Source organism: Cetorhinus maximus, chromosome 21 (assembly GCF_964194155.1).
Source record: "Cetorhinus maximus chromosome 21, sCetMax3.hap1.1, whole genome shotgun sequence".
NCBI lineage: Eukaryota > Metazoa > Chordata > Chondrichthyes > Lamniformes > Cetorhinidae > Cetorhinus > Cetorhinus maximus.
Genome location: NC_135899.1, coordinates 59,849,605 through 59,874,448, shown reverse-complemented (window position 1 = coordinate 59,874,448; position 24,844 = coordinate 59,849,605). Strand labels below are relative to the sequence as shown.

The window sequence follows — 24,844 nt, the reverse complement described above, 5'->3', positions numbered from 1 at the left end:
CTCTGCCCATTCTTCCTCAGTTAATGCTATCAGCAAAACCCTCAAGGCCCTTCTCTTTAGTATGCTTACCTAGCTTGCTGTTAAATGCTATTGCTATTTGCCTCAAATACTCCCTATGGAAGGGAGTTCCATATTTTCACTATTCATTGCATGAAGGAGTTTCTTCTAAATTACCTATTTTGATTTCTTGATGACAATCCTATATCAATGACCTCTGGTTTTGCACTTCCACATTCCCTCTATCTACTTGAACAAAATCGACCATTATTTTAAAGGCCTCGGCTTGGTCATCCCTCAACCTTAGGCTATAGATGTGTTTTCACATTACCTTTATATACAACAGAATAAGTACATAGAGATTACTGAATAAATAGGCTCGGTGGATAATGGGATCAAAAGCATCATAAGGAATAAAACCCTTGGGGGCAGTTTTCAATGGCTCCTTCAGATGTTAAAAAGCCTCCAAGGTGGTCAAGATAGCTGCAAGGATTTTTAAGGTGGTGGAGTTTTCCTTCCCACCATCCAAAGAGTTGGTGGTGAATGCATCCTTGCCAATATTGGCTGCCCCCCCATCCATTTATCACCCCAACAAGTGTTTATTGACTGGAGATGGGACTTCTGTCCCTCACTGAGGAGGAAGTCCTGCCTCAGAGAGTTGACGGCCAATCTGATTGCAAGCAGTCCCAAGAGGCTAAGTGCTGGGAGTCCAGGACCAGGTAAATCTGGGGGTCTCAGGGTGGGGTAGGGGGTGGGGGTGTTGGTGGGAAGGCGGGGGGTGGGGAGGGTTGTTGCAGGGGGGGAGGGAGCAGCCACAATGACCAGACCTTGTGGTAGGGGAGGGGGGGTGTGGGGGTGGTGGTGGGGGGACGTGCACAGCGCCCAATTGAAAGGAGGCTGGTGATGGAGGCGATCCACCCCTTGCCGCCTGAGGCCTGAGCGGGAACACTTTCCAAGCTTCGTACTTGCCCCTGAAGTGCCTTCGCCAGCCTGAAAATCATTAATTGGCCACTTCAGGGTCAAGTGTGGTTGTGGCAGCCAAGGCCCCCGCCCGTCCCACTGCACAATTGCGAAGAGGTCAGGCAGTTAGGAGCCTGGTGGGAGGGCCATCCAAGAAACTTTACAGCCGCCCAAGCCCATGTGCAATCCCAACAGCGGGACAATGTAAAACTTAGTGAAACACAGTTTTGAATAATGTGCCAACTTGACAAAGGAGTTAAGGCGCATGCTGTAAACTACTGCAGGAAGATCATTAAGGAGATGATAGCTGGGTACATGATAATGCTCATTAATGAGGCTACATGGCATTTTGGTGGCTAGTGCTTAACCTAACAACTGTGGTTCTCTACCTTAGTGAGCACTTTATAGAAGTCACCAGGAGAAAAGGAGCATTTGGTAATGGGCATCTTGCTCGAGTCCCAGTGTTCTGCAGGAGCGAATGGAGGAGGACATGAGGATAGCCAGAGCAGCATTAGTTACCCTAGGAAAGATGGACAGGAGAAAGAGGGACAGGAGAAACACTATCTCTAAATTTCTATATACTCCTCTTCAAGTGATTCTAGTCACTTGAATGGCTTCCTGAACCAAGGTGCCATGGTCAGATCACTCATCCACCTTGCAATCCATACAAGCTGAAATGACCTCGAACTTGTTGGACAATTGCCATGGCTGAGGCTCCTTAATTTCCACCTTCTCGATTCCCAGACCTGCCTCACTCATAGTCACATACTCCTGTCCCCGACCATGGACCAAATCAGACGATTCTATCTTAAGGAGGTACGATTGCCTTCTGGAACAAAGCGTCCAGGTAATGCTCCCCCTCCCTGAAACATTGCAGTGTCCGTACCTTGCCCTCCAGCTCATTGACTCTGACCCGAAGCTCCTTGAGCCACAGACACTTACTGCAGAGGTGGTTGCCATGGATCGCACTGGTGTCCTAAATGAGCCACATACTGCAGCTGCAACACATCACCTGTCCTGCCATCCTTATTGTGTTTAATTAACTAATTAATTATTTCCTTAATTTTTAATGAGTACTCCTCCTTACCACCACTAATTTAAACTTTTGCAATACAATAAACTACCACTTAAAAATAAGACTCACCAACTTTGTGCTTCCCTTCTGTTAGTGTCTCTTAATTAGATAGAAGGAAATTTATGTTTTTCTAATCTCCAGCACTTTACACACACCTAAGAGCAGTTACGCACCAACCAAACAACTTAGGTTTTTCTGTGATGTCACTGTTCACTTTTATTTCCAAATTCAGGACATGCCTGAACTTCCCCTGGTCTGTGTTCCTCCTGCAGTCTGCTCCTCTCCACCTCTCTCTGCTCTCCATGACCTTCTAGATGGTCGGGAGTTTGGAAGGTGCTGTCAAAGGAGCTTTGGTGAGCTGCTGCAGTGCGTCTTGTATATAGTACCTACTGCTGTCATTGCTCATTGGTGATAGAGAGAGTGAATGTGGCGTTGGTCAAGTGGGGTGCTATGTCCTAGATGCTGTTGAGCTTCTTGAGCATTGTTGGAGCTGCACTCATCTAGGCAAATGGAGAATATTCCATCACACTCCTAACTTGTGTCTTGTAGATGGTGGGCAGGCTTGGGGAACCAAGAGGTTAGTTACTCACTTCTAAATTCTCAGTCTCTAATCTGCTCTAGAAGGCACAGTATTTATATGGCAAGCCAGATTTCAATTTCTGGTCAATGGCAAACCCCAAGATGTTGATAGTGAGGTATTCAGCAATGGTAATGCCATTGAATATCAAGGGGCGATGGTTAGATTATTTCTTGTTGGAGATGGTCATCGCCTGGCACTTGTGTGGCACAAATGTTACTTGCCACTGATCAGTCCAAGCCTGAATGTTGCCCAGGTAATGCTGCATATGGACACGGACTGCTTCAGTATCTGAGTATTTGCGAATTGTGCTGAACATTGTGCAATCATCAGTGAATCTTATAATGGAAGGCAGGTCATTGATGAAGGAGCTTAAAATGGTTGGGCTAGGACACTACTCCAAGGAACTTCTGGGACTGAGATGATTGGTGTCCAATCAAGGGGAGATATGTGGGTCCAAGATTAGTGTTTTAAACCTAAGTAAAGGTATTAATAGTGTAAGAAGGCAGAGCTAGCTGAAGTGAACTGTGAAACTAAGTTAAAAGGTGGGAGAATAGAGATGCAGTGGCAGACTTTTAAAAAGATATTTAATAACACTCAGCAAAGATTTATCCCAATGAGAAAGAAAGACTCTTTGAGAAGGATGCATCATTTGTGTCCTAATAAGGAAGTTAAGGATAGTCTCAAATTGAAAGAAACACTGTACAAAACTGTAAAGATTAGTGGTAGGTGGTTAGTGGTAGGTCAAAAGATTCAATAGATTTTAATGACCAGCAAAGAATAATGGAAAAATTAAAGAGGGTGAAAGTAGAATACGAGGGAAAACTAGCTAATCATATAAAAATAGATAGTAAGAGTTTCCACCTATATTTAAATAGGAGAAGAGTAACTAAACCTAGTGTTGGTCCTTTAGAGGAGGAGTGTGGGGAATTAATCATGGAAAATAAAGAAATGGCAGAGGCATTGAACAGGTACTTTGTGCCTGCCTTCACTGTAAAAGATTTAGAAAACGTCCCAAAGATACTTGAACATCAAGAGATGAAAGGGAGGGAGGAACTTAAAACAATCACCATTACTGGGGAAAAGGTAATGGGAAAACTATTAGACCTAAAGGCTGAGAAGTCTCTTGGACCCGATGCATCCTAGGGTCTTAAAAGAAGTGGCTGCAGAGATAGTTGTGGCATGGTTATAGTGTTCCAAAATTCCTTAGATTCTGAAAGGGTCCCATCAGATTGGAAAGAAGGTAACACTTTTATTCAAGAAAGGAGGGAGACAGAAATCTGGAAACTAAAAAGGTGAGTTAGTCTAACATCTGTCATAGGGAAATTGCTAGATTCCATTATTAAAGAGGTTATAGCAGGACACTTAGAAAATCATAATGGGATCAGGCAGAGTCAACATGGTTTTGTGAAAGGGAAATTGTGTTTACCTAATTTAATAAAGTTCTTTGAGGAAGTAACAAACAAGGTGGGCAAAGGGGAACTTGTAGATGTTACGTGCTTGGATTTCTAAATCATAGGTTACCACATAAGATAAGAGCACATGGTGTAAGGTTTAACATTTTAGAATGGATAAAGGATTGGTTAACAGGAAGCAGAAAGTAGGGATAAATGGGTCTTTTTTGGGCTGTCAAACTGTAACTAGTGAATGCCACAGGGATCACTGCTGGGCCTCAACTATTTACAATTTATATCAATGACTTGGCTGAAGGGACCAAATATATGGTAGATAATTTTGCAGATGACACCAAGATAGGTAGGAAAGTAAGTTGTCAAGAGGAGATAGAGAGAGTGCAAAGGGATATAGATATGTTAAGTGAGTGGGCAATTATCTGGCAAATGGTGTATTATGTGTGAAAATGTGAACTTGTCCACTTTGCTAGGAAGAATAGGAAAGCAGTATATTATTTAAATGGAGAGAGATTGCAGATATCACATCCATGCAGTTATGAAATTGTGGATTTTTAAGGAAAATAGTTAAAAGTACATTCCTGCTTTAAAAAACTTTTAAGTTAAGTTCTGAAAGTTGTTTCAAGATGGAACTCACAGCAGACAGCTGTCCCCATAGATGATTGCTTAAACATTGTTGAACTATGTTATCTCAAAATCAGTCATCAAGAGAGTCATTAATAATTCAAGAATGCCTTGGACAACACAATTGAATCTTCTAAAAGTGTGAGATTTCACTGTTGCCGGCGGGAAGAACCTCTTCAAAGGCTGGAATCTAACTAACGTCCTGGCCTTGTGTGAAACAGCGACACAAGGCCAGGAAGGTAGTTAGATAAAAACAAAAAACTACTGCGAATGCTGGAAATCCAAAACAAAAACAGAATTACCTGGAAAAACTCCAGGGACAGGAGGTCTGGTAGTTAGGCAGGTCTGGCAGTTAGATTCCAGTCTTTGAAGAGGTTCTTCCTGTCGGCAACAGTGAAATCTCACACTTATAGAGTCATGTGGACTTGAAACGTTAACTGTGCTCCCTTCCACAGATGCTGCCAGACCTGCTGAGTTTTTCCAGGTATTTTTGTTTTTGCATTGAAAGTTAACACAGCAGCCATTTTTTTGTGTTTTTGAACTGTGTAAAAGAGGCAGCAAGAAGCCATTTTTATGTGGCAGTGCGAGAGACAATTCTAGCATACAGCTCTCAGCTGAACCAGCCATGAGGCACATGTGAGAGGTGGGGTTCCCTGCCTTCAGGAATTACAGAGTAAGGCAACCAAAAATCATTCTTGGTCTGCTGAGAAGAAACCAGTCAATCTTAAAGTGTCAATACCTGCAGTTTCCAGTAAGGAAAGGAGCCTCTCCCAGCATCTACTCTACCTACCGAGCTCACCTACAGAGGAAAACACCAACTATTTGACTTTAAAAGTCATCACATCTGCAAAAGTGAACCTCGAGTTCCTACTTCACTTCAGAAAGAAGGGATTCAAGCAATGGGCCTGCAACAATATCTCAGAGACTGATTTAAAATCTCATCTTTAAGTATTGTTTTCTCCTTTTCTGCATTTTAATTTAAAATATATATTAATATATTTTAGTTAATAACTTTATCACTTTTACTTAAGTAACTTTCAGCAGTAGTTTTGTCATAAACTAACCTTTACCTTGTTTAAGAATAAAGCTTGACTACTGGGTTATTTTTAAATTGAACCATTCACAATTAAAAGGGGACTACATATAATCTATCATGAAATTATTTACCTGTGTGTCCCTGGGTGCTATGAAACCATATGGGGAGATTGTAACATTTAAGGTACAGGATGTTCCAATACTTGTTACATCAGTTCCTGCCGAGTAACAAAGGTGGGACCCTCTGGGAGTGCTTTGATGGGTCACCAGAACCAGTCAAGGGTCAGTGAACAACTCCTCTTGAGTCAGTCAGTTTTAGGAAAGTCAGCAACAGGGGGCAAAAGCTCATACAACCAGAGTGCTGCTGTTAGCTCTGAGGAGCTGAGAAGAGGGCTCAGAGGAAGCCCTGGTAATCAATGAGGGCTCAGGGGAAGCCCTGGTAATCAAAGAGGGCTCAGGGGAAGCCCTGGGAGTCATATATACCTGAATGTAGCCGGGAGACAGGAGTTCGGAGAAACTCAGGGGCAGCGCTAGCTCAGTGAAGCTAGCTGTCTAGCAAAGAGCTGAAATTAGGTCAGTAAGTAGAGCTGAAGTGCAGACTCAGGAATCTATGGAGAAGGAGTCTCGGATTGAACCCTGTGAAGTAGGCCATTGTTAAAGTTATCCAAATGGGAGCGACTTTTGGAGAGAATTCCAAGGAGAGATCTTTGAAGGTAAAGCTGGGAATCCCTCATGAGACAGAGTTTCAATGAGATTGTTTGACTTGATGTTTACTGACATCTGGGTGGGTTCTTGAGAAATCCATGGACTCTGTCTTGGTTGCATCTGTCATTTACCTGTGTCATGTTCAACCACAGTTTGTCTGTTAATTCACATGTAACTCATAATTAACCTGTTAGAGTATAAGATACATATTGTAAATTGCTTTATCTTCCTGATCTTGTATTGTAAAGTTTGTTTTGGTTTGGTCAAAACCTGTAGAATCTTGTGGCTTTATTCCAAAAGCAGATGTCTTGAATCTCAACCTTTATCTACTTTAAACAAAATGTTATTGGTCCCTAGCTGGATCTCCTCCAATGTCCCGGGGTCTGGCCAAGGATCGTAACAAATCACACAAAAATTCTTAGCTCACGGACCACTTTGAGGAAATGTCTTTTACCTGGTCATGACAGAGAACTCAGTGGTACAGAGGAATCTGGGTGTCCTGGTACATGAACCTCAAAGTTGGTATTTGGGTACAGCAAGTGATTAGGAAGACAAATAGAATCTTGACGTTTGTTGCAAGGGGAATAGAATATAAAAGTAGAGAAGTTTTACTGCAGCTGTACAGGGCATTGATGAGATTACATCTGGAGTACTATGAACAGTTTTGGTGTCCTTATTTGAAAAACGATATAATTGCATTATGAGCATATCAGGGAAGGTCACTTGGCTCATTCCTGGGATGAGGGGCTTATCTTCTGTAGGAAGGTTGAATAGGTTGGGCCGATGCCCATTGGAGTTTAGAAGAATGAGAGGTGATCTTACAGAAACATAGAAGATCCTGAGGGGACTTGACAGGGTGGATGTTGAGGAGATGTTTCTCCTTAAGGGAGAGACTAGAACTAGGGCAGACAGATTAAAAATATGAGGTTTCCTATTTAAGGCAGAGGCATTTTTTTTTCTCTCAGAGGGTTATTGGTCTGTGGAATTCTCTTCCCAGGAAGTAATGGATGCTGGATCATTGAATCTATTCAAGACTGAGTTAGATAGATTTTTGATAGACCAGGGAGTCAAGGCTCAAAGGGCTGACTGGTCTTCTGCTGCTCCTAAGTCCTATGTGCCTATGTCCTAAGCAAAGGAATTCCACCTGTGTAATAAACTTGGAATGCAGGGCTGGTTTCTTGTAAGAAACAGTAAGCTTTATTTACAGAGCTCATGATGAAGCTACATGCTTGTTCCAAGATCAAGGCTAGAAAACTACGCCCCCAAGATTCCCCATGCTTAGGGCTAATTCATCTGTACATTCACATGATCCCCATAATAGTAAGAAAATGTTTAACTTACAATTACTACAACCTGCAAGTTCCCCTCCAAGCCGCACACCATCCTGACTTGGAACTATATTGCCATTCCTTCACTGTCACTGGGTCAAAATCATGGAACTCCCGTCCCAGCAGCACTGTGGGTGTACCTGGATCAGATGGACTGTTGTGGTTCAAGAAGGCAGCTCACCACCACCTTCTCAAGGGCAATTAGAGATGGGTAATAAATACTGGCCTAACCAATGATGCCCACATTCCATCAAAGAATATTTTAAAAAGTCAGTACCAGCAGGTTTTGGTAATAATTAATAATTATGTGCAGTTGAAAATTCATTTCAACTTAAATGGACAAACCAAACTTTTTCTGGCATGTTAGTTGGTATCTAATGGGTAGCACTGCAATTTCACAACCTTCATGTGTTTCAAAGCCTCTTGACGAGGTACCAGTTTAATAAAGCTTGTGGTAGATTTTCTGATTTCCATGTTTAACAGCACATGTGTGGATACCAGAAGTTGCTAGCCAGTTTATCCCTTGATACTGGTGAGCCATAATTCATCATAATTTTTACTGCAAAATCCAGTAATATATGTTGCTCAATTGGGCAATCTGCTCAACGAAATGTGGGTCACAAAACACCTGTTAGGTGTTGTGTCCAGTAAAAAATGGTGCAAAAAGAAATTCAGCTTTTGCCTCGGCAGAATCTTTGTTTGGTCGGTAAAACCAGGTATGGGAAAACCTTGGAGAAGCCAATTTTGTGATCCCCCCATGAAATTCCCTGCACAGATGTTTTCAGATGTGGTACCAGATGTGTACTATTCTGTATGAAATGTTAAATGATGTATGTTCTGAAGCAAGAATAAATTAAGTTAATTCTCAAACATATTATTGCCTCTAATTTCATAAATCTGTTGAAATGATAAAAGAAGGAATTAACCAAAGTGGAAAATTTATTCCAATATTTTATACCACTTTTAGGGCAATGAAACGCACATGCTACTACAGTACCAGACATATTACAATAGCTTTTGTACTACCCTTTCATCTTCTGTCTTAGTGTGCCAGACAATCATAATTGCTCCTTAGGCTCCAACATCAGGAGTCGCAGAAGGGGAGCAGCCCCTAATTGGAAGTGTTCTTTCCTCAACATCCTCAGAAACACAGTAGAGCAGTTAAAAAACAGCTTTCAAAGTGATTGTGTCATATTTAACACATTCCTACCTCATTATAAATTATGGTAATTTGTTTTCGGACTCAGACTCGGCACCTGAGCAAGGGGGCCTGAGGCTAGCCTTAGGTTTCACCTAAATATTGTGGCTGTTGGGCTGGTGCCTATTCCGCTGCTACAAGCAGGTCGCCCTCCAGGAGGTTTGGCTTTTCTCCTGTTTGCTTAGCCAGCACTAGCCTTGATTAAATCCCTGGAAGTGGATGAAAGATAGACAGCAGGATGGATCTAATCATGACTGTCAGCAATGCTGTGTTGTGGGGCTGGGAGGAGCACTCTTGCTTCATCTCGCTTCTCATTAAAATTCAGGATGCAAATCAAAATATCAGAAGTACTTTCTCATGTTAGCTCACCACCCCACCACCTCACACATAGACACTTTGTAAGACATTCCCAGCTATCTCTTCCAATGGGGAATCTATAACATCAGTTGAAGTATTAAGCAGCAACTCATTAGATTCACAGTGGAATATTCAGGGTAGCCTGTGAGATAGAGTTGATACGATGCTGCTACTAAAGTTGTTTGTTGTTTTTAGCTATAATCTTTTCTCCTGTATCATTCAGTGCTGGATCATTCAGAACCATAACTATAAATACAGAACTAGCAAAGAAACAGGAAAAGACAATAGGAACAAGAGCAGCATGGGTACGTAGCAATCGGATTGCACTGTGCAACATGATTAAAAGTGTAAGCTAAGCTGAATCCAAGTACGGCATCATGGCCATTTAGAGGAGCAATTTGTGGAGGTGGCGATAATATTTTTGCTGTCAGTTGCAGAGCGTGATAATCAGGGAATGCTTTTTCAGCTGGTTGCAGTATTCAGTGAATTAAATTTGTGCTCATTGGTACTTTTTGCTGTTCTGAAAATTTCACAAAAACGGTGGTTATTTATGATTCATCAGATTCAGAATCTGCATGGAAAGCATACACTCTGTGAAAAGCTGCCAGCAAATCCAGTTTCAAGTAATAATTTATTACAGAAGCTTCTTATTTTTCTGTAATTTAAACAAGAATTGCTGAACTGATATAAGGCTGATTATGGTGACAAAGCAACCATGGTTGGCCTACCCTTTTATTAAGTAATTTTCTGTTTTTTTTTAATAATTTAAAAGCAAGCTATATTTTTGTGCATTTTACTGCACTTTTTTTTTAATCCCAGGCATATCATTAATTCCAACTGGTGATATAGACAGTGCTTTGGAGGACATGCAGTGAGTAGATGCAAAGCAGTCTAGCACATGAAACACTGTCAGCAATCATTTCAGTATGTCCCCACTTTTGAAACAGCTGTCTTGAAGGGATGCTACATTAAAGAGCTTACCTTGATGCCATTGGTAGGGTTTAAATGAAAGAAAGAGAACTGCATTTCAATTAAGAAGAATTTCTTGTTATAACGCACACACAGGAGCACCTGTTCCCAAAGCTGCATCTCTTGCCACATCTCTGAGTCATAGCACAGAAAAGTGAAGCCTTACTGCCAAGGAGACCCCCATCATCCCCTCCTTCCCCCAACCCAGGGAATACTGTTAAGCACAGCTAAATGGCAAGTTATCACACTTTGGCACCAGAAGGGTGTTGGTGAATTCCTGCTTCTGGAATATTATTGTTTTAACAAACTCTTTCCTCATACCCAAATACTTTGTATGACAAGTTTGATGTTTGCACAGGTTCCGAGAGGGCATTTTTTCCCTGCTGTTAGAAAATGTAGCATCACTGATTTGTCACCTCATTTATCCACAACACTTTTCTTGAGTTTTTTTGCTTTCACCCAATGGGCCTCAAATCCACAATGCAATGGGCCAGATTTATTTGCAGCAGGGCTTCCAATGGCCCATGTTGTTCATTAGATTTGCCCCTGCACATTTTATACTTTTTGCATAGAAAGTTGCTGAAAGTGTGAGCTGATAATAAGGGTGCACTGTGGGAAACAGGGCATCTGGAACCTGAGTGAACAGGGCAACCAACAGGGTATCCCCTTAACCAATTGGACTGGGCAACAGTGAAATTAACAGCAAAAGGAAGTATATATTAAAGTTGGTGATTCCCATATCAAATCAGGTACAGAAAGAAATATAAAGAGAATGAAAGAAGGATTGGATTGAAAGAGAAAAAAAAGACAGAAAGAAAAAGCAAAGGTTTAAAAAGAAACCTGAAGGAATGAGAGTCTAGACTTGTAATGGTTAATTTTCAGTGACAGAGAGCTTCATGGGCAGTAATTAACACTTATCACATAATTAAAAGGGTACCAAGGCTTGAAGCGGCTTGATTACATTTTCTGAGCCAAACTTTACCATCATGCTAACAGGTGACAATAGTATGTTAATTACATTATTAAGGTTAAGGATACACAGGTGAAGGGCATTGATTAATTCAGTACCTTGAGCACATATAAATAAAGACTTCCTGGGGTACATCATCACCCCTGGGGATGATATTTTGGTTTAGTTAGTTAAGTTTCCTTTGATGTTTTGATTTTTGTTACAGTGCCCTACCAGGGGCTGTCATCCCCTCTCATTTATTGGTTTTTGTATCAATAAAAAAGAGTATAAAGGAAGACTTCTGGGTCACTAGGTTTTGGTAAGTGAGGAGGCAGACATCTGTAATGCTGCATTCTATAAATACATCCAGTATTAATTTAAAAAGATTGGCATTTGGTTGCTTATCTGTTTTTGGCGTGAATTAACAATAAGGGTCATGAATGTGGAAATTGCTGTTGGAGATGCACCAGTCCACTGTTAGCTTCATAAAAGTGGCATCTCCATGTCTGGTTTCCTATTCAAAGGCTTTGAGTGGTATGAAGTTCCAGCACTTATAGAGTAGATATGGACTAAATTCACCACAGCAAGTTAGGGTTTGTCAATTTCAGCCCAAATATCCTTTTTAATGGAGTGATAAGTCTTCAACAACTTCTCTAACATTGAAAATTAACTTAGTCCCTTTACTTCTGAACTTAATTGCTGTTGGATATTTTAAAAATATTTAATTAAATATTAAAAGCAAAAAACTGCAGATGCTGGAAATCCAAAAGAAAACAAAAATACCTGGAAAAACTCAGTAGGTCTGGCAGCATCTGTGGAGAGGAACACAGTTAACGTTTCAAGTCCGAATGACCCTTCAACAGAACTAAGTAAAAATAGAAGAGAGGTGAAATATAAGCTGGTTTAAGGGAAGGTGGGACAAGTAGAGCTGGATAGAGAGCCAGAGATAGGTGGAGATAACCAAAAGATGTCACAGACAAAAGGACAAAGAGGTGTTGAAGGTGGTGATATTATATAAGGAATGTGCTAATTAAGGGTAGAAAGCAGGACAAGCAAGGTACAGATAGCCCTAGTAGGGGTGGGATGGGGTGAAGGAATCGAAAAAAGCTAAAAGGTAGAGATAAAACAATGGATGGAAATACATTTAAAAATAATGGAAGTAGGTGGGAAAAAAAAAATCTATATAAATTATTGGGAAAAAAAGGGGGGGATCGGAAAGGGGGTGGGGATGGAGGAGAGAGTTCATGATCTACAATTGTTGACCTCAATATTCAGTCCGGAAGCGCCTAGTCAGAAGATGAGGTGCTGTTCCTCCAGTTTGCGTTGAGCTTCACTGGAACAATGCAGCAGGCCAAGGACGGACATGTGGGCATGAGAGCAGGGTGGAGTGTTGAAATGGCAAGCGACAGGGAGGTCTGGGTAATGCTTGCAGACAGACCGAAAGTGTTCTGCAAAGCGGTCACCCAGTCTGCGTTTGGTCTCTCCAATGTAGAGGAAACTACTGCATTCGTTGCTCCCAATGCAGACTAAATTGAGGGAAGTGCAGATGAAATGCTGCTTCACTTGAAAGGAGTGTTTGGGCCCTTGGACGGTGAGGAGAGGGGAAGTAAAGGGGCAGATGTTGCACCTTCTGTGGTTGCATGGGAAGGTGCCGTGGGAGGGGGTTGAGGTGAAGGGGGTGATGGAGGAGTGGACCAGGGTGTCCCGGAGGGAACGATCCCTGCGGAATGCCGCCAGGGGGGGTGAAGGGAAGATGTGTTTGGTGGTGGCATCATGCTGGAGTTGGCAGAAATGGCGGAGGATGATCCTTTGAATGCGGAGGCTAGTGGGGTGCTAAGTGAGGACAAGGGGGACCCTATCATGTTTCTGGGAGGGAGAGGAAGGTGTGAGGGCAGATGCGCGGGAGATGGGCCGGACACGGTTGAGGTCCCTGTCAACCACCGTGGGTGGAAAACCTCGGTTAAGGAAGAAAGAAGACATGTCAGAGGAACTGTTTTTGAAAGTGGCATCATCAGAACAGATGTAACGGAGGCGAAGGAACTGAGAGAATAGGTTGGAGTCCTTACAGGAAGCGGGGTGTGAGGAGCTGTAGTCGAGGTAGCTGTGGGAGTCGGTAGGCTTGTAATGGATATTGGTGGACAGTCTATCACCAGAAATTGAGACAGAGAGGTCAAGGAAGGGAAGGGAAGTGTCAGAGATGGACCATGTGAAAATGATGGAGGGGTGGAAATTGGAAGCAAAATTAATGAATTTTTCCAGGTCCAGACGAGAGCATGAAGCAGCACCAAAGTAATCATCGATGTACCGGAGAAAGAGTTGTGGGAGGGGGCCGGAGTAGGACTGGAACAAGGAATGTTCCACATGCCCCATAAAGAGACAGGCATAGCTGGGGCCCATGCGGGTACCCATAGCCACACCTTTTATTTGGAGGAAGAGAGAGGAGTTTAAGGAGAAATTGTTCAGTGTGAGAACAAGTTCAGCCAGACGGAGGAAAGTAGTGGTGGATGGGGATTGTTCGGGCCTCTGTTCGAGGAAGAAGCGGAGAGCCATCAGACCATCCTGGTGGGGGATGGAGGTATAGAGGGATTGGACGTCCATGGTGAAGAGGAGGCGGTTGGGGTCAGGGAACTGGAAATTGTTGATATGATGTAGGATGTCAGAGGAATCACGGATATAGGTGGGAAGCGACTGGACAAGGGGAGAGAGAATGGAGTCAAGATAGCAAGAAATGAGTTCCGTGGGGCAGGAACAGGCTGACATGATCGGTCCACCGGGACAGTCCTGTTTGTGGATTTTGGGTAGGAGGTAGATGCGGGCCGTCCGAGGTTGTGAGACTATCAGGTTGGAAGCTGTGGAAGGAAGATCTCCAGAGGAGATGAGGTCAGTAACAGTCCTGGAAACAATGGCTTGATGTTCAGTTGTGCGGTCATGGTCCAGGGGGAGGTAGGAAGAAGTGTATCCTTCCTTGACCTCTCTGTCTCAATTTCTGGTGATAGACTGTCCACCAATATCCATTACAAGCCTACCGACTCCCACAGCTACCTTGACTACAGCTCCTCACACCCCGCTTCCTGTAAGGACTCCATCCCATTCTCTCAGTTCCTTCGCCTCCGTCGCATCTGTTCTGATGATGCCACTTTCAAAAACAGTTCCTCAAGACATCCCCGAAGGAAAAGGGCTGATAGGTCACGGAGGGGAGGTGAAAGGTGGTGCCAGTGGGGGTCAACTGTGATAGGGGAAAGGAAATAGGTGACTGGGGGACGGTAAAGGACAGGGGAGCAAAAGTAAAACCTCATTAGCAACATGTTGTCAAAATCAAATGTGAAACGACAGTCATGATAGGCAAGGTCAGGTACTGCATGGGAGTGTGATCATTGGGTGGGCGGAGATGCAGGTCAGCTCAGATGGACAACTGAAAGTGAACCACAGCAGGCAGCAATAGGAATGCACGGGAGATTGAGGTAAGTGTGATATGTGAAGGATCGGCGTGTGTGGGACAGTGCTTGCACGAGGCTCCGAAAGGCCCTGCCTCCCACACACTTCTCCCTCCACTATCACTTGTGGGCCAGATGCTCTTTCTGCAGTGACAGAGGACAAGGTTCGGGGCTCACAGGCAAAGGGGACTCGGAGGGAGAGGACAGCGTCTGAGATGCCTGAGTGGATGACCCAGAGCTGTCCAGCAGCTGCTCCTCCTCCCTTCGGGTGCCCGAGGGCCCCAGCCTGACTTGATGAGGGAAGGAGCACCTGGAGGGGCATCGATGTGCCGTGTTTCCCTCTCACGTTACAACTGCAGGAACTCAGCCATGGCTCCCACGATTGTGTGCAGTTCTGCACACATCTCTGCTTTTTGCTGCACCAGGGTCTCCAGGGCTTCCACCATCCTCCCCATGGAGACCTCCATACTCGCACATGTGGGCACCACTTCATCAGAGAGCAGGCGGATGCACTCGTCCTACTCATAAGCCACTCTGTACAGGGCTTCCAACAGCTCTGCGTGATGTTCCCCCAGCTTCTGCTGACTCTCCAGGATGAGTTGGAAGGCCGAACCCAGAGGCTCGTCATCTGTCTCGGACCTCATGGATGCCCCTTCCCCAGCAGTCCCCTGAGTGCTGGGGAGCTCGGCTGAACCTGACTCCTCCTGCTGCGGACACGTTTCCGCGCAGTGACCACTAGATTGTGAACCCGAGCCTGGTCTAGATGTAGGTCCCACTGAGATGAAGTGTCTCTGCCCTGGTGGAGTGTGTGGGTAAGCGCTGTGACAGGTCTTCCAGGCTGCTTATTTCCAGCTCTTCAATGGAGGAGATGACCTATTGGTTGAAGGGTAGGACATGGATAGAGCTGAGGGACTGGCTGGCTGAGGGTGTCCATCACTTCTCAGAGCTTCCTGTGACTGGCAGCAGAATCTAGAGCAGGTGAGAGAGCACTCACAGTTGCGTTGAGAGAGGGATGATGTGGTGCAGGATCCTTAGGTGGATGCTCACCGCAGACCTCACTGTCGCCACATCCTCACTAATCAGCGCAATGGCACACTCCTCAAATTGAGTGATGGGCCTAATGTGAGCCACTCCACCCTCAGTCTCAGACCTCTGGAAACAGATGGAGAGAGTGAGAGCAGGATACATGGCACTGCATAGAACGTTTGTGTGGTGAGCGGAGCCATAGGCGGGATGAGGACATGAGCTCAAGAGGATATGAGCCTGATGGAGATGTGAGGGTATGTGCGAGAGTTAGTAGTGGTGTCCCTTGAGGTGTGAGATCCCTGTGGATGTGTGATGGGTTTGAGTGTGTGAGAGTTGAGAGTGATGACAAGAGTGAGTTACCCTGGCGGAATGGATGGGACCATTCATCCTGTAGTGGCATTGGGTGGTTGTCCTCTTTTGCAGGGCATTGGCACTGACCACTACTTCCTATGCTGGGTTGATGATCCCGCTGCCCCTCCTGCCGCTGGAGCGGGAACAGAGGATATCACGGTGGGCCTCCACGGCATCAAAAAGGCACTCGAGGGACATGTCACTAAACCTGGGGCCTGCAGTCTTTTAGCCTTTTGGGGCCATCCAGTCTTCTGTGCAGCAGTCATGGGCTGGAAGTACCGAGAGGTGTGCACACAGCTGCACTTTAAATGTGGTGCCCGGCGTGATGAAGTGGCGAGGTGATGGTGGGAGGACGAATGAGAGCTCGTCCACCATGGAAACTGCGTGTTTCCCAGGAATGCATAATTAATCCGATGGGTTGGGATGATACGATGTGAAAAGCTGCCATTGCGACTGGCGGGTAAAACGTCGCTTTACCTGCCCGCTACCGCACTAAGTGAAAATCTGGGATGATTCCACCCTTGTCTTTTGCATGGTAGACGGGACTAATATTAATTATTAAGTGGAGTTTTGGCTGGCATAACTTCAGGAGCAGTGCAAATAATCAACAAATTATGTCTATAGCCAGCTTTTGGAGTAAAGTCAGTGTGTTTAACTTAGGTACAAATTTCCTCAAGGGAAAAACAACATTAAAATACAACTCCTGCAGCACAGTATGCCAAAAATTACATCAGAGTTCTGTTTTTGCAATAATTTTTGGAATTCATTGTGAACAAACATTACAAATGTATTATTGCAGGGAAAAAGAGTTATTAATTTCTCCTGCAACAAAATATAAGCAAGCTTTGTCACATGACACAGAAGCATTGGAAATACAGAAAATGTCATCAAGATCTGCCTGATGTTTAGGATTCTGGACTAATAAAGTTGGTGCAGAGAAAGCTAAAATGTGAAATCAGCAAGATATTCTGCCAACTTTTTATTCTTTATACTAAGGCTCTCTTAATTAATATCCTTGATAAGGGAATTGGGAACTACCTGATTAAGAAAAGGACTGATGGTTCTAAGAATGAGTACAGGCATGGATAATCAACTCTGGTTTATGATGGTTGCATTCTTATTAGTACCATGGGAATATCATCTGAAATGCAACCAGTCAGGAGTGAATAACACAGGCTTTGATATGAAATTAATATCATGCCTGTCACTTGATTACCTTTGGAGTTTTGGGAGGAATTTCAGAGAGCTCCTCTTGCTGAAAATGTTACTTTTTAATGTATTTCCATCTGGAGATTAAGGAGGTTGGGGAACGAGCTTGGCAGCACAAGCCCTACATGGTCTGTTGGAAGAAATCAGCTCAGTGGCTTTTTGAGCCTCCATATGTTATGAGACACTGGACGACAAAGTACAAGAGTAAAGACGATGGCAAAAAAAGGGAGGATTTAACAGTTAGCTATCTTGAGGATGAAAATATGCACAGAGAATGCTTAATGTTTGGCAAGCCAAAGGAAACTGTCAAGCACTTGTTGCAATAGATTGTGACCCTCAAGTAAATTCACATTCAAAAGCATGGTGCAATGATTTCAAAATCACTTGTGTTGTAACCCAGAGCTGAGATTTAAAAGTGTCAAATACAAGAGACAACTATGATTTTTTTTTCACAAAGCCCACAGTTCTTAATGTGCATTAATTAATCTGCTACCAAATACATTGGCGTTTACTAAGCATCATCCGGAGTGACCTTGATTGCAGACAGCATACAACCCAGGCGCAAAGATATAGAAATCAATTTTATTGTTCTTTTTATATCAATTTTTCCTCCTCTCCTGAACATATGAACGTACAAAATAGGAGAAGTAGGCCATTCGGCTCCTCGAGCCTGCTCCACCATTCAATAAGATTAAGGCTGATCTGTTTGTGTTTCAAATTCCACATTCCCATCTACCCCTGATAACCTTTGATTCCCTTGCCTAACAAGAATCTATCTACCTCCGCCTTAAAAATATTCAATGACCCCGCCTCCACCGCCTTCTGAGGCACAGTTCCAAAGTCGCCCAAGCCTCAGAGAAAAAAAATTCTCCTCATCTCTGTTGGGCGACTCCAAATTTTAAAACAGTGCCCCCTGGTTCAGGACTCACCCACCAGAGGAAACATCCTTTTCATGTCCACTTGTCGAGACCATTCAGGATCTTATATACTTCAATTAAGTCACCCCTCACTCTTCTAAACTCCAGTGGAAACAAGCCCAATCTATCCAATCTTTCCTCATAAGACACCCCACTCATTCCAGTTATCAATCCAGTAAACCTCCTCTGAACCTCCTCCAATGCATTTACATCCTTCCTTAAATAAGGAGACCAAAACTGCACACAGTATTTGAGATGTGGTCTCACCAATGCCCTGTATAACTGAAGCGTAACATCCTTACTTTTATGTTCAAGCCCTCTCGTAATAAATGATAGCATTCTATTAGCCTCTTTAATTGCTTGCTGTACCTGCATGCTAACTTTTTGTGACTCATGCACCAGAACACCTGGGAATTCTGCACCTCGGAATTCTGCTGTCTTTCTCTGTTTAAGTATTACTCTGCCCTTTTATTCCTCCTGTCAAAGTGAAATACTTCACATTTTCCAACATTTTACTCCACCTGCCAGATTTTTGCTCACTCACTCAACCTATTTATATCCGTCTGCTACCTCCTTATGTCCTCTTCACAACCTATTTTCCTACCTATCTTTGTGTGAAGTTGCAGCTCAAATAGCCATTCTTCACGCATGAACCAAGTGTCAGCATGCTATTCCAGGGGAACATTAGAGTCATGCCAGTCCTGTATCTTACGAGATAACTCATACACCTTTTAGAAGCGGCCACTGCATGAAAATCTGACTTCCCAGACTTTTGGGCATTGAGGTCGCTGTAGCCAACACTTGCTATTCCAACTGAGACCATGTAGACCAAAGGGTAAAGACTTTCTGTTTTTACTATTGACAACATGTGGCCCTTTTACTGTTTAAATGCGGTATTACATGCCATTCTCTATTTAATGCTGGAAAAAGAATGCAAACATTGGTAATCTGACAGTTTGAGCACAATGATAACTAGTGTGGAAAACAGACAATATGATGGGGAGAGGGTCATTCCTCTTAATTCCTCTTAATAAATGGAATAATAAATTTGTGAAAAGCACAAAGCATTTTTGTCTAAACGTGGCAAGGTATTGGTTGCTTCCTGTCAACCAGCTTCCTTAAGAGAAAATAAAATGCCTGAGTTCATTTTGATCTAAGATATTTTGACCAAACCAGGTGCCTTGGGGAGAAGCACTTCCATTCAATCTAAATATTCTCATGGGATGGGCGTATTTCTGTTAATGGTAGGTGACTCCCCACATTCCATTCCAACATACACTGGAAATCCTTATCACACCCTGGTCCTTTACTGTGGGTCTCATTTTGAAGGTGTTTACATATATCTGCAGGCCCTGTTACACCATGGTTGGCCTTTTTTAACGTTAAAAGTCATGTGATGGAACGTTAGCTCTCAAAGCTATTGCTGTGATTATATGGTGACCTTGTGTGTCAGCAGACATTTAAACTAAAATTCACTTCGACTGTACAGCAATGTGCTTGCCCTTATCCCTATGGCACCTTCATTCTTGCTAGCATGTTGATGTTTGTACTTAAATTGGCTCCTCTGTCTTCAGCTGTTTAGGCGCTAGGCACAGGAATCTCCTCACCCATCCAACCACTAAACATTTGTGCCGCTCCATCTCACTCTCTCCTTTTAAGGCACTCCTTAAAACCTACCTGTTTGTTGAAGCTTTTGGGGACAGACAAGTGATGACTGTCACTTTAAGACTAGTTCAACTGAGTAGGGGATCACATGATTTGTTCAACCAATGTGTGGCTAGCACGGGGGAATAAATTCTAGGAAGGGGTTTCCTAGGAAAAGATGGCTGTATGAGGGGCTGGCTGGATACAAGTAGCCATGGGAGCTCTTGTGTAAATAAAGTTCATTTTATTTGACGAAGAAGCCTCCCAGAGCGTGTTTCTACACTGTCTTAACATCTCCTTCTATGATTGGGAGTTAATCTTTTGGCTGGTTATGCTACTTTGAAGTGCGTGGAACATTGTACCATGTTAAAGGTGCCATATAAATACAGGTTGTTGTTGATGCTGACTCTCCAAAATATCAACGCAGCCTCTAAAACTTCCCGTGTCCTGCCCAAGGACCGGGAAACACTGCACCACATTGGCCAGCCAATTTTCTCTCCTTACTCTTCTTCCTCCCATCTCCCTTCCTCAATCCTCCTTCCACAAGCAGCCCTGACAGTAAGTGGGGCGGACAGGACAAAATCTTCCAGGGTCACAGGACCCATTCCATCACTGCCACTTGCATGTGGAGGATGAAGAAGAGGTGGCCATTGATGGTATTGGCAGGGGTGAGAGGTGAAAACACTGCCAAGGAAGTTTTTCACATTTCCTCCTGAAACTTGGGGGGCGGGGGCAGGGTTGGTGAACCAGAATTTTCCTTCAATGTAGCATCACTTTTAGATTTTTTCAAACTCCCTCGATCACAAGGGCTGGTATTTTTAATTTAGTGCGGGTTTCAGATTGGACTAGGGTGTGTGGTAAAATGTACCTTTAAGAGAATGTAGTTAACTGACCATGTGACTATATCAACCAGTCGCTGTACAGCGCGGGCTACTTTGGTAACTGGAAGTCTGGAGCTGGAGGTGATTAAAGAAGCACACATTGTGTTACTGTTCTGTTCTTGGTTCCAATAAACCAACAGTGCTTGTTCAGTTAATCGGTCTCTCTGCCTATATTGTTTCAAGCACCAACTAATGTGTTAATCTCAAGGGCACAGCTCGCGTTCACTGGACAAAGCAAACCGGATAGCCAAAAACATGAAAGGGTAGGTGCACAATTTGGCACGGCCAGCTTTCCTGCCAGTTGGCTGCCATGATCCCGACCTTGAGCCATTTTCAATGAGGGCGGCGGGAAGTCGATTCAGGTCAGTTGTTCATAATTACAGAACCTATTCCCCCCTCCAACTGGAATTTCCAGTCTGCAAATGAAGCGACCCACGTTGGCCTGAACCACATGCAGGCCAATGTGGTGGGCTCAGGCCGGGGGTGGGGGGGGGGGGTGGAGTGGGAGCAGTGGGGAGTGTGATGTGATAGATCACATGAGGTTGTCCCTCCAGGATCAAGGCCAGGCAGATGTGGCTGTTTTATTTATTTTTTTTACATACTGACCTCTTCTTCAGATGTTGAGGTGCCCTCTCTTTCTCCATCACAAATTGACAGCTCCCACTCAGCCAATGGGGCCACCATGTTGGGAGGCCAGCTCCCATTGGCCCTCCATCCTTAATTGGACAGCGAGCCTGCTCTCTGCCATTACCTGACCTGGGGCTTTAAAACTGTGGACAGGCGTGTCCACTGTCAGGACCTGGAACCCAAGCCAAAATTGAAAATCCCATCCCTGGATTCTCTAGGTATCTTCAAATATGAGATTTTTTTTTAAGCATGTACTTAAAAATACTGCAGATGACAAATGCTTACTAAGATCATAGTGAGTGGCTATTTAGACAGATAAAATCCTATGGCCACCAACAGTCAAACAGGAAACAAATTCTCTCCAGCAATATCAATCACAGTTTGAAAATTTAAAAAGATACTTGACATTAATCCTTTCTGAGATATTCTATTACTCTTTTATTCATTTTCCATGTGCCTCTGTTTTATCAATGCTAAAAATGTAACCTTTAAGTGACTTTTTGTTAAAAATTAAGATTGGCCCTGTCAGTATTGATGTAAAAATGATTTGTTTGCGATGAAAATTAACCATGAGATTTAAAGTTCTTCGCAAATCTGAACTAAGCAAAATATATCCACCTGGATCTATTTCCCTCTTTCCTTGTGTTTTACACTTTCTACGGGTCAAGTGAATAGACTGATTTCTGACACTGGTGCCCCATAGTCAGTTGTGACAAATTCTCTGCTTCATTCCCTCCCAAGATCGCTGCTGGTGCCTCTTCTAAGTACAGCAAGTCATTATGTGTGGCACTACTGGCATGGGCTTGTATTCTACCACTTCATGGCACCACCATGCCATCTAATAGTGAAGATACTTTCTTAATTTGATAAGCGGACTGTGGTTGACTTTCAGCTTACTGCCAGGCAGCTGAAGGTTTTAAAGAGCTCCTGAGGCTGCCAATCAATTTCATTGCAAAGTCAAGATGCTTCAATCCAACAATAGCATTCTAAATGCATATCAGGTTTTGCACCCATCAACCAAGTGCTCAAGCATATTCAAAACAGAAATGTTCACTGAGGGTAAATTTCAGTGATCCATCCATTGAGTGTAATATATTTTTAGATCTATCTATGCCAAACGCTACCTCCCAGCATAGTGCATGCAAAGCTGAGGTGCTCTTAGCTCCATGCCAAGAAGCCATGTAAGAGGGCAGGGGCTTCAAAGATTACTGGACCACCAATTTCCCTACCATGTAAACTTCTGTATCTCACAAGCACTTTTTTTAATGACTTGGTCAAGGTTTATGCCTTGTGGCAGATTGAGTACATTAACCCACGTCCTATTTGGGCAAAGTGTACATTATGCTGTGACACTTCCATATCTCTACATCTGAAACTTTTAATGTCCTATGAATCATGAAGAAAAACTAAAAATGTTGCAAACTTGGTTATTTCAATTTGTTCTCATCAACTTTATTGAGCAACACATTAATTGGGAAAAAGTCATCAAAAAGGCTGAATGGAATTTTGGCCTTTATCTTGACCAAGCGGATTGGAATACAAATGATGCTTCACTTGTATGCTTGTACTTGCATCTCGGTTATGCATGCACAATCCTTCTGGAGTGCCGTATTAAATTTTGGGCACTGCATTTCTGTAAGGATGCATTATTGGTATTGGTTAGTGTACCGGCACAGGGTCACCAAAAAGATACTGGTTTTAATTGTAAGGGCAGGTTGTGGAATCCTGACTGGTATTCATTTGATTTTAGAAAATTGAGGGAATCTTCAATCATTGTTTAATTTTACTGACTTCTACCATCTTTTAATATGGTATGTGGTTCCTGATTTTGCGGTCCCAAAACAGGGCCACATGGAGGTGGGATGGCAAAAAAAATGGCCACCAAGCAGTTCTGGTCAAAGACCCACCTCCTTTTTTGCTGGTGGCCATTTTGGGTGCGGGGGAGGAAGCCCGCCACTCCCAGACCCAAGGTCAGAACTTGCAGGATTTTTACCAGGGCAGACGGGTTTCAGAAGCCCTCTGCCACCCTGTCAAATAAGAAGAGGCAGGAAGGCCACAAGGGTGGGACAGTAGGCCAGGATTAGAGGAATTTTAGGGGCTTAATGGTGGCAAGTTAATGTTAAGGGAGGTCAGTAAGGGAGCAGGTAGAGGCAGGGGGATGACTTGAATGCTGCCTCAGGTCTGCCGATTGAGACGACAGACCCGACTCTGACACAAAGTGGGGCCTTCCACTACCAAAATCCTGTTTTCTAGCAGCCTGGTGATGGAGGCGGGATTGCAACATGGAATCATTTCTGCCTTTTGATACCTACCTTCCATTGCAAAAACCAGCTCATGTTGTCTCAGCATCTACCTCCTGACCTAAGTGCCTGATTCCTGTAGCTTAGCTCATTTTTATTCAAATAAAGGAAACAAAAATCTGCTCATCTTTTCTCCACATGCGCTCTCTGGCTAGAAATGCTGAAATGTTGGGATACTTTGACCAATTTAATCTATTTTAAGTTATTCTCACAAGCAGCAATGTAATTGTGCTGTTTGAGGAGATAAAGGGTTGAGACAAAACAAGATACTTTCTCTGGTTGGGAAATGAAAAACAGTGAGCATAATCTTAAAAGGCTAGGTCACTGAAGTCTAAAATCAGGAATCACTTGTTCCACATTGTGAGTAAAGGAAATCTAGAACTCTCTCCCTCAATAAGCTGTCAATGCTGGTTCAACTAAAAATGTCAAAATTGAGATTGATAGACTTTTGTTAGTTAAGGCTACCAGTTGGGTTATGGGTCAAAAATGGGTACATGGACTTGAAGGGTTGGTTGGCCTAACCCTTTTCCCATGTTCTCACAGTGTCCCATTGTGGTGCAGCATAGGTTCCCCAACTTTGGTCAAACTGCCAGAGAGATGCACTAAATGGAGGCATGGCATTGAAAATTAGTTGGTGGCCTCATGTTCTTTGCTCAACCTTCTCAACGGTGCATTATCCAACCTCCTAAACAGGGAGTGGCGCATATCTCAGAGTAGAGAGGAAGAATAGAAAATATTTGTAAACTTGAGAAGCAAAAATTTATTTAAAATTAATTGCATTTTAATGGTCTGCATAATGATCTCAGCCACAATTGTGGTTAGGAGGTATTATATTTTTATTATTAATAAACAAACCCTTTTCTTAGTTGTGCAAAAGATCATTCTTGTCTGAAAGAGTTTAAACCATGTTTGCATCAGCATAGTTAAGCTGCTTCTCAGTATGTCTGTCGACTCAATTGTCTGTATCTCATTAAATTTTTAATGAATTTTCACTGCAATAAGCCTGGACAGACTCTTAATGCTCATGTGTGGACAGACAAACGCTCTAATTAATCCCATTCAGAAGACCAATCTCAGTATTATCCTCCACTGGATTATCTATCTGCACATCACGTTTATCCTGTGAGTTGTAAGAGACATGAACAGCCTTCCTGATGCACATCACAAAATCAAAGATTTTCATACATGCTTTATGTGGAGAGAGGTTATTCTCTGAAAGATATTCAGAAAAATGAATCCATTGTGATGCTATCAGTTGGACATTGTGGCCAC

General features: G+C 43.3%; 1 protein-coding gene across 1 annotated transcript in view; it reads right to left on the bottom strand.

The window, feature by feature from the left end:
* Positions 1-24,844, bottom strand: part of csmd2 (CUB and Sushi multiple domains 2) — a 1,856,113-nt gene that overhangs the window by 374,631 nt on the left and 1,456,638 nt on the right. The gene's annotated exons all lie outside the window — the stretch shown is intronic.